General features: G+C 35.9%; 1 long non-coding RNA gene across 1 annotated transcript; it reads right to left on the bottom strand.

Moving 5' to 3' along the window:
- Window positions 1–4113: 4113 nt before the first annotated feature.
- Window positions 4114–7051, bottom strand: LOC116651283 (uncharacterized). The gene is made up of 3 exons (XR_004304292.2): window positions 6858–7051; window positions 5485–6805; window positions 4114–5302 (listed from the first exon to the last, which is right to left on the bottom strand). It is a non-coding gene; the product is annotated as an uncharacterized lncRNA (long non-coding RNA).
- Window positions 7052–10261: the final 3210 nt, after the last annotated feature.

Here is a 10261-nt window from a genome sequence, read left to right on the forward strand (position 1 = left end):
GTGCTACATATCTTAATACTGTATCCATAAAGTCTTAGTCTATAACAAGTTTCTCATGTGCTCGATATCAATGTCTAGAAGCTTACGCATGTGAGACTGTAGAAGAAAGTCTGACATTCCCATTGTCTCATCCACTATAAGCACGAAATCTGAGATGTTAGATGAGTGCCTTACGAAATCATGCTAACTCCTAACAAACACGTCGCCGCCTACTCTTGGATTGCAATCGGAGTGTGATTAATCGGAAATCTGAGTTTTAGTTACTTGAAGAAATATAAGTAACACGGGTACAAGCCTGGAATGTTAGAAAGGAAAGGTTGGTTTCTTACATTATTATAAAAACTAAAATAATGTCACGTCCCGCATTTATCTCAGGTTGACCTGTAGACCACCCTTCGCTTAATGTAGACAGCGGAACAGTGTCCAGGGACAGCTTTTTGCCCAGTCTTTTGTTTATTGTCTGGTTTTCTCCCCTGACCTGCCGCCTTGTAGCGACAAGGCATCAGCAACATTTTGTTCACCGGGAGTTCTTTTCAGAGGTAGAAAATATTATGGGTTGATGGTCAGTGTTAATGTTTAGATATTTTACTCCGTATATGTAATGGTGCATTGCTTAGGCCCAAGTGATAGCTAACAGTTCCCTATTTTTTGTTGCGTCTTTCATTTCGCTGTCCTTTTATCGCCTATATAATGATGGATATAATGATAATAATAATTTTAGGAAATAACTAACCACAATTTGACGCGTCGGTCGTTAAATAGTCTAGGTACGGGAACATAACGTGACGTTGGACTTTATTGATTTATGAGAAAATTTCTTAGAAAGCCGTTTTTATTCCATACGGATATTAGAGAACGGTTTCGACTTCTGTATGTGTCCAGCCGATGAGCCTCGTCCACTAACGATTGCTTTGTATAGGGTATGTCAACAGCCGAAAAAGAAGCCGTAACGAAGAGCATTATCATTCAGGCTTATTCTGGATATACTGAAAGCAGCAAACAACGAGGGAGAACGCAACACCTACAAGGAGCGCCTAGCCCAAGTAAACAAGACAGAACACAAATTACCGAAAAAGGAGCGCATTTATGCCAGTGCCTTTGTTGCCAATATGAATAAGCTCCAATCTAACCAGTGATAGGCTAAAATAAAGTTATTAAAAAAAATTAAAGGCAAATGTCAAAGGCGAATTCCCTGTAGTATACTATCTCTCTCTCTCTCTCCCTCTCTCTCTCTCCCCTGAACCCTCTTATTCCAACACCAAATAAATTAAAAAAACGAGAAAGAAGGGCTATCTTCGGCACGCCAAAGATCTAATACCCTTGCAGACCCAACCTTTTCATAATGCTCATAGTGCTTTGCCTCTAGCTAAGAAGTACCGGGAAAATAGTAAATGCCGAGTTTGGTCAAGATATCTTGATAAATAAAATGTTTTTTCATACAACTTAATTTTCGACCGATCGTTCCTATGGCAGCTATATGATATAGTGGTCCGATCTTTATAGGATTTTGCACATATATGAGGAGTAAAGTAAAACTAATAAATGCCGAGTTTGGTCAAGATATCTTGAAAAACAAAATGTTTTTTTCATACAAAAACTTAATTTTCGACCGATCGATCCTATGGCAGCTATATGATATAGTGGTCCGATCGAGCTGGTTTTCACATATGTGCTGCGTGCAACAGAAAGAGGGAGATCTGCAAAGTATCATTAGGATAGCTTTAAAACTGAGGGACTAGTTCGCATAGAAACAGACAGACGGACATGGCTATATCGACTCGGCTGTTGATGCTGATTAAGAATATATATACTTTATGGGGTCGGAGATGTCTCCTTCTATGCGTTACACATTTCACGACAAAATTATTATACCCTCTGCAGGGGTATAAAAAGTTCCCTTGGCAGGGTTTGAACTCGCAACTGACCGCATTACTTGCAGTCGACTCGACTCAACAGCTACGCAAAAAAAAGAAGAAAAATACTTTCCCTGGTAGGGCTGGAACTCGGGATAGACCACACCACTTGTTATTCCTCTACTCAGCAGCCACACCAATATAAGTACTTGTGATAAAAAGGGAACTAAAATAGCATTACAGAAAAAAGACGCAATTACCATGCTGTTAGAATGCAAAGCATTCCCCCCATTAAATTGAACAGTTGCATATAACTTTGGTTTTTACTTAACCGATCTTTATGAAATTTTCTACAGTATATCTTATTGTACCATAGAATATTTGTGTATTCTCAAACAGTCAATTGCATTTAAGTAGTGGCTTAACTTCGTTGGCAATAGATGTTGGGCTATCAGCTTGATTTATAGCTCTAAGGTGGTAGCGGGGAGGTGGCGTTAGGTATAAAATGAAAGATACTTGACATATCTATAATATTCTAGAAGCAACATATCATGTTTGGTGACTCAAGCTCTTATTATTTACCCAATTTCCTCAAAAAACAGGATGTCGATATTGCTTTTTATCGATTGCTTGGAAACGGAGTACGTTATCGATTATCGAAACTCGATCTGCGCAGACACTAGGAGGAACCCTGCCAAAGGAACTTTTTTATACCCTGAACCCATTGAAAATTATTATACCATAGCATATTTGTGTATTGTCAAAAAGTCATTTGCATTTAAATTGTGGCTTAGATTGGTTTGCAATATAAGTTGGGTTATTAACTTGATTTATAGCTCTGCGGTGTTAGCGAGGAGGTGGCGAGAGGTATAAAATGGAAGATACTTGATATATATATAATATACTAGAAGCAACATAGCAAAGTTTGGTGACTTTAGCTCTTAATATTTATCAAAATTGCTACAAAAAACACAAAACAGGATGTCGATATCGATTTTTGTCGATTGCTTGGAAACGGAGTACGTTATCGATTATCGGAAACAAACTCGATTTGCGCAGGAAACAAACTTGATCTGCGTAAGCACTAGGAGGACCTACAGTTAAAATAACCAAACTTATCAAAGACAAAAAATTCAAAATGTATTAATTTCTGTGTTGCCAGATCGCATACTCTCCGTTCTAGACTTCAAATTGCGAATTGTGGATTGTTGAAGCAGTATAGGCAAAGACACTATTAACACTAAGATGAGTAACGCCATACAACAAAATGCTACTATGCAGCTTGATTTTCTGAAAATTGAGAACGAAAATGAAATCTGTAGCATTGCGCTCTCACAGCCGAGAGAACGAAAAAGCTAAAAATAGAATTTGCTCTCAGCTTCGGCTCTATGAGGGCCGTGCAAGCAATTATGTTTGTATGCAAATTAACCGATTAGTGGCTACTAATTGGAAAAATATATGTTTTAAAGTGGGAGGCTGATTCCGATTTATTTGAATCCAAGATTAGAACTAAAGTACAATTGTGAACTGATGCTGCAAGTCAGCTATGGTTATGATAAAGCTTATTCTCTTAAAACTCAAAAGCTCGCGGTGATCTTATGATTTGAATCAGCTGTGTTTATGCTAAAGCTTCTTTCCTTAATGTTTAAAAGCTCGCGGGGGTGGCTTGCGTAAGCTAGACGCTTTGAGTCATGTTTACGTTAACAATTGCGTTCTAGAGACTGGGTCTTTAGTTTACGTTATAAATTGTGCATGAGAATATGAATCTTTATGTTAAGTGGTTGCGCTGTTATGTTTATGTTAGAGCCGGGAATCTGGATATTTATGTTGGCAGAGCTGCAGCTGTGCGTTAAGTGGACGTAGTGATTGAAACGGGTCTAATAAGTCTGAAAGGGCTAAGTAATTGGGATAGCGACTTATACTAAAATGTTGTTTATGATTGCAATAAGAATTGCCTTGCGGGCTGGGTGATAGCTCCTCCCTTTCTTAAAAAGAATCGTCCCCGATTCTTAATGATTTCTTTTTAAAGATTCAATTTGTTCGTTTAATTGGCTTAATATGTCAAGCTCTGTTTCTGTAGTTTGAGTGTTATGGTACTTTTGATTACTTGACGATTTCAATTGCAGTATTTTGAGAGGATTTAGATTTATTAAAGGGCATCGTTTAAGAAGCTTAACCATAGTAAAAATAAAAATTAGTATAAATAATAAAAAGGTTATTTTTGAATGATTACTATATAATTTTATAACAATTTGTGATAGTATATTTGTATTTTCTAATTGAAGTTCAGTATTATTAGTAACTTGATAACTAACTAAGTAGTTTGTGAATTTATTGTGTTTTACATAATTAAGAATTTTTTCTCTTACATTGGTGTAGGTAACATTGTTTATGGTTTCTATGGTTTTAAATGTAACAAGGTAAATGCCTGTAAGCCAGGTTTCGTTAATACAGTTTGTGCCTGATACTAAAATAGCGCCGTCTGTTATAAATTCTATTGGTTTATTTTTTTCGGATAATTTTATACAACTTGTAAATTTTTTATTAAGGAGATTTACAAAACAGTTTGGTTCAAAATTAATGTAGGCAAAACTATTATAAATTTCTCTTTTAAAGTTATCAATGAGGTAAAACGTGTTATTACATTTAGCAATTTTGCCGTTAACGAAAAATTTTCCATCTGTTTGGGATATGGCTTTAGGGTGGTATAACTTACAATTGTAATTAATTGTAGGGTATTTTTTAAAAACTATGATTAAACCTGGGTATGAAACGATCGAAAAAGAGGAAATGTCTAAAAGATCGATTAGAGTGATATTGAGTGTTTCGTGGTTAAATATATTTATCATGTCTTGTTTATTTAAGATTTTTGGATTCAATATTCTGGCTTTGGAAAATGTGATAGTATCCAGCAGTTTTTGTAGGTCAAGTGATAACAACTTAAGTCGATATTTTTCATAAATAATTCCTGATTAAATTTAATATCTCTTAAAAGATTTGTGATTTTAGTGACTTCTTTGAAAATTGCAGAATTGATTTGATTTTGCTTATTATTGTTTTGAACAAGTTCATTGATTTTAGTTTGAATAGTTATCATGTCATCGTGGTCTGGTGTTCCTGTGATCCATTTAAAAATTGTGCCTAGTTCATTGATACTACGTTTGGCAATTTTGTGAGGTGTAAGTTCAGAAAGGAGTGTTTTGATTAAATTCAATTCCAAGGTTACTTTCCTATCAATTGTATTGTTTTTGTTTTTAAAAAAATTTAATTTTTTTTCAAAAATATCGTTATAAAAACTTAGATTAGTAACGTGAAAAACTTCTCCGTATGCTTCGTATAAAAAAAGATTATCTGTATCCTCAAGTAGGACATAGTCATCATTTGAATAAATTATAATGTCTGTACCGCAAAACGGCAGTAAAACATATAAGATCCATAAAATGTGCATTCTAAAAATACATTAAAAAAAAAAAACAAAATAGGTTAGAATTTGATATTGTCTTTGTGAATAATACGATCCCCATTGTTTATTTTGACTTTATTTCCTAAGTCTTCTTTAACTACCAGTTTTTTAATCTAGGTTGTAGTTTGTTTCGTTCGCCATGTTTTTTTTATAAATTATTTCACCTACTTGGTAATTTTTTGGTGACCTCTTTTTGTTATGATACTCTAACATTTTGGCTTGGGCTGATTTTAATTTTTCTGACAATTTTGGGTGTTCTATTTTGTTAAATAATATGTCACATGGTTTTTGTTAAGTTGTCGATTGAATTGTGTTGTTATACTCTTTAACTGCTCGGTATACGACTTCGGAATGATCCATTATATTGTATTCTTCTTGAATACAACGAGAAATTTCGATAATTGTTGAATGAACTCGTTCTACCTGACCGTTGCTTAAACTGTGTCTGGGGTCTGCATGATAAATCGCTATACCTGAACGAGACATTGACGATTTGAATTGTGTCGAGGAAAACTTAGGTTCGTTGTCCATCATTATGGATTTAGCGAAAGGAAAAGTTTGGATAAGTTCCAACACTTTGTTTGCCATATCTGATTTGTCATTGATTTCCTTAATCACTAAAAATTTAGAATATGCGTCTAGGCATGTCAAAAATGTTAATTTTTGAGCATAAAAAATGTCAATATGTAATTGTTCATCTTCTCTCTCCGGAATAGGAATTTGCTTAGGGTTTCTGTTATATTTATTTTTATTACAAATTTCGCAGTAGCGTATGTGTTGCTTAAGGGTTTTATATAATGTTGGCCAATAATAGTATTTGAGAATTTGCTGAAGATTTTCGTCCAAACCTCTATGAGCACGAGCATGTGTTTCTACTATTATAATTTCTTGGTCATTTTTGTTTTCGATGTCTAGGACAAACTTTTTAGTAAATAAAAATTTGTTGTTAAAAGTGTTTTAATGAGTTTTGGATTTCGAATAAATCTTCGAGACTGCAATGAACTCCTGTAGTCAGGTTTGGTTGAAGAAATTCTTTAAGTATGATTATTAAATTGTGTACTGTGTCGTATTCTATAATATGTCTTGTTTTGTTGAAAACTTCAAATTTTTCATGAATTGTTATGTTGTTTTTAGAAACAAGTAATTGTTGTTTAAATTGGTTCAATTGTTTGTGTGTTTCTTCAATTACGCTTTTATAACTACTGTCGGCTGAATGGATAGTTTAATTATCGGACGGTTCTTCTTCGGACAGGTGATTTCTTTAATTGGAAATATGATTGATCATTACCCTTGATAACGCGTCAGCGACGACATTGGTAGATCCTGGTTTGTAAAATATTTTAGGGGAAAATTCTTCTATGAAAGCATGCCATCTTTTCATTTTTGAGTTAGGGTGTGATTTTAAGTTTTCAAACGCAGAGATTGCTTCTTCGTCTAGAGATATTTCTGTTTTTTTTGACATATGTTTTGAAACCATACCGTTATGTCCCTGTAACAATTTAGTGAGTGGTTTTGCTATAGTCGCGTAGTTTTTTACAAACTTCCTGTAGTAGCCTGTTAAGCCAAGAAAACCTCGTAATTCCCTTAAATTATTAGGAGGAGGGTATTTCATGTTTGATTCTATTTTTTTCGGATCAGTTTTAATGATATTGTATGATACTATGTATCCTAAAAATTCTATTTCTTTTCTAAAGAATTTTGATTTTTCCAAAGATATTTTCATGTTTGCTTTGAATAGAATTTCAATGATTTCTTGTAAATCATCAAAATGTTGTTCCGGGGTATTTGAAAAAACTATTGTCTCGTCCATATAAATGTGACCAGTTTTTCCGATTTTTTCACGTAATATATTGTCTATTGCTCTCTGAAAGATGCTTGGCGCGTTCGCAATTCCAAATGGCAAACGAAGAAATTCATATTTTCCATTGTTAATGGAAAAAGCTGTTTTTTCGATGTCTTCTTCTTTCATTAGAATCTGATGAAATCCGGATTCTAAGTCAATTGTCGAAAACATTTTGGCTTTGCCTAGGTTGGATAGAATGACTGAAGGATCAGGCATTGGATACCTATCGGGGATTTTATCGTTATTCAGTTTCTTAAAATCTATTACCAATCGATTCTTAGGCGTTCCATCTTCATTAAAATCTTTTTTCCCTACTACCCATACCGGGGCATTATAAGGACTTCTGCTGGGCCTTATTATATTTTCATTTAACATCCTGTTTATTTCCTGACTAACAAAATTGTTAGCTGAATGAGGATAAGGATATTGTTTACTGTAAATTGCATTTTCGTTTAATGTTCTTATCTCTCCTCTAATATCTGTTCTAAAAGGGAGACATGTTTGAATCTGGGAATGCTTTGTTTCTATTTGTTGAACGACTTGTTGCTCAAGGATATTCAAATTATCCATTTCATTAATGGAATGAGCCTTACCAGAGCTGTAAGGCATGTTGAGTATTCAGACTCTTGAGACTGTATTGTGATAGTGACCGTGTTTCCTTCTGTTTCAAAACGAGAATCTCCTAGACCAGATACAATGGCTGAGGACTTGTGCTTCTTTAGCTGAAGCTGTTGAGCAAGGCGCTACGTTATAAGGTGAAGCTGAGAACGAGAATCCAAAAGGGCACGACAAGGTATCAAAGTGCCGGAGCGATTTCTTACAAAGATCATAGCCGTAGCCAAGACGACAACATCACTACTGAAATACTGGGCAACAAGAGGTGTGGAGGTAGATGGCGATGACTTAAAGAGGCATGGGCTATCGGCGATGAATTTGCAGGCTCAATCAGCTGACCAGACGAAGATACGGAATTGTTTAAATGCAGCAGAGAATGATGTTTCGCCCCGCAGGTCCGACAGCATCCAGAGATGCATGATCGCAATTGATGACCTTTCTTTAGGCAATTCAAGCACAATGCAACTCGTTGTGCCTCCCTAAGCCGTAATGCAGGGTTCAAATTTCCAAATCGAGAACAATTATATATACTATAACCAGGGCTGTCACAAAAGACGCAGACAGGGGCGTCGTGGTTAGTGGCGATAAATGACGATCTACTGGTGTTAATTGCTCTAGTTTTTCCCACCTGATGGCTAGGGGCATAACTTGCCATAGCAAAATTTACGGTTTGGTATTAAATTAACGAACGACGAATCCTCTAGCCTTTCTTCCCATTTGGCTTATGATATTGGGTCCAGCTTTTGTAAAATAATCTGCACAATGATGCATCCAGCCATTTGTTCGGAGTTGCCCATGCTCTTTAACGCGCGAAAATGTGCGTTGAATTGGTCGGATAACTCCCTTAGCGACACGGCCGATCCACCTGCCACCCTCTTGAGCCCCAATATCTCAAGTATGTGTGCCTGAAAAACCAAACGTCTATTATTAAACTTTCTCTCCAATAAATTAAGTGCTATGGCATAATTATCGTTTGTTATTTCCAATGATCGAATCGCGTCCAGCGCTGTATCCTTCAGGCACGATCGAAGATGCTGCAGCTTTTCGATATCTGCTAGATGAGGATGATTTTCTATGACGGTTGTAAACATAGAATAAAAGTCGGCCCATTCTGTGTAACCACCACTGAACGTAGGCAACTTTATTTAGGGTAGTGTTGGCGGTGCCTTTGTTCTAACTGTCTGCGAGGGCAACACAGATTGGTCGCGAAATGTTGAGCAGGGCAATATTGAGACACGTTTTGCAATTTCACTCCGATTTCATCAAAGTCTAGTTCTTCGAGGCTAGTGCCGCTCGATTTGCTTCAGCCTAACACTAAGACCGCACTCATCAATTGCACTAAGTGGCGAATTAGTTAGAGCATTTCGAAGTGTTTGCAAACTGTCATAAATTGAAATGGCTTTGCGCTTCAGAAAGGTCACCCTGTTTGCAGAGGGCACTGCACTAGAGGCATTATTTTCGGTTGCCATTAGAAGCGCTATAGAAAGCGCGTGCGAAACTAGCTGAGTAACTAACAACGGTGATCGCTAGAACATGCAAACCGTTCAAAAAACAATACTTGTACAATAAGAACTTCGGCGAACGCAAGTGTCAAGCTATGTAATGAAGCAACGGCAATAGCTTTTACATAAGTACCGTACGAATGAGCAGAGACTTTAAGCGACCGAGAGAGTAGGCAAAGCGACGGCGATAATTATGTATGTATATAAAGTGCACAAAACGAAATGCCAGGTGGTGCCTTTTAAGATTATTGCTTTAATGTAATGCAAATAATCTTACAACAACAAAAATAAATATTCACATCGGGGTCACCAAATGTTGGGCTATTGAGCTTTTTCAATAGCTTTCACAAATAGAAATAATTAACTATTTATTTTTTGTGTTCAAAATTGTTTTATATTTCTTAAAGTTACGAGAAGCAGGCAGACCCGAATTGGTCTGTGCTTATTATTTAAGAACAATAGTTTATATATAGGAAAGCGAACCGGAACTAGTACGTGCTAATTTTAGCAAAGAGACAATTATTAGTTATAATTTTGAGTAATGCAAGTGGCCGATGCGTACCAAATGCATGAAGCGAACGAACTTAACTAACTCGATGCGCAGCATCGAGGCCTTTGCATAAGTAAAGCTAGGGCAATAAAACGATCGTTACAGCGAAGAGCGGCAGCTCTATGTAAATGAATTCTTAAGAGCGAAACTTAGGCACTTGCTTTGCAGAGCGAGTATTATAAGATAAAATTAAGATGCTGCTCTTATCAGTTGCGAGGTCGCTCCAGTTGTTTTGGCTGCGTAAGACACCCTGATTCTGAAAACTTTAAGAGTAGTGAAAATACCCTGAGCTGGAAATATTAATTGTTCACAAGACTTAAAAGTGAAATCAAATTTTCCGTTCATGTTAAATGAAAACATTCAAAAAAATTAATCGATCAAAGAAGCGAAACGAATATTTTCGCCAATAAAATTTTTTCACCAATCAAAGACTTT

Source organism: Drosophila virilis, chromosome 5 (assembly GCF_030788295.1).
Source record: "Drosophila virilis strain 15010-1051.87 chromosome 5, Dvir_AGI_RSII-ME, whole genome shotgun sequence".
NCBI classification, from domain to species: Eukaryota; Metazoa; Arthropoda; class Insecta; order Diptera; family Drosophilidae; genus Drosophila; species Drosophila virilis.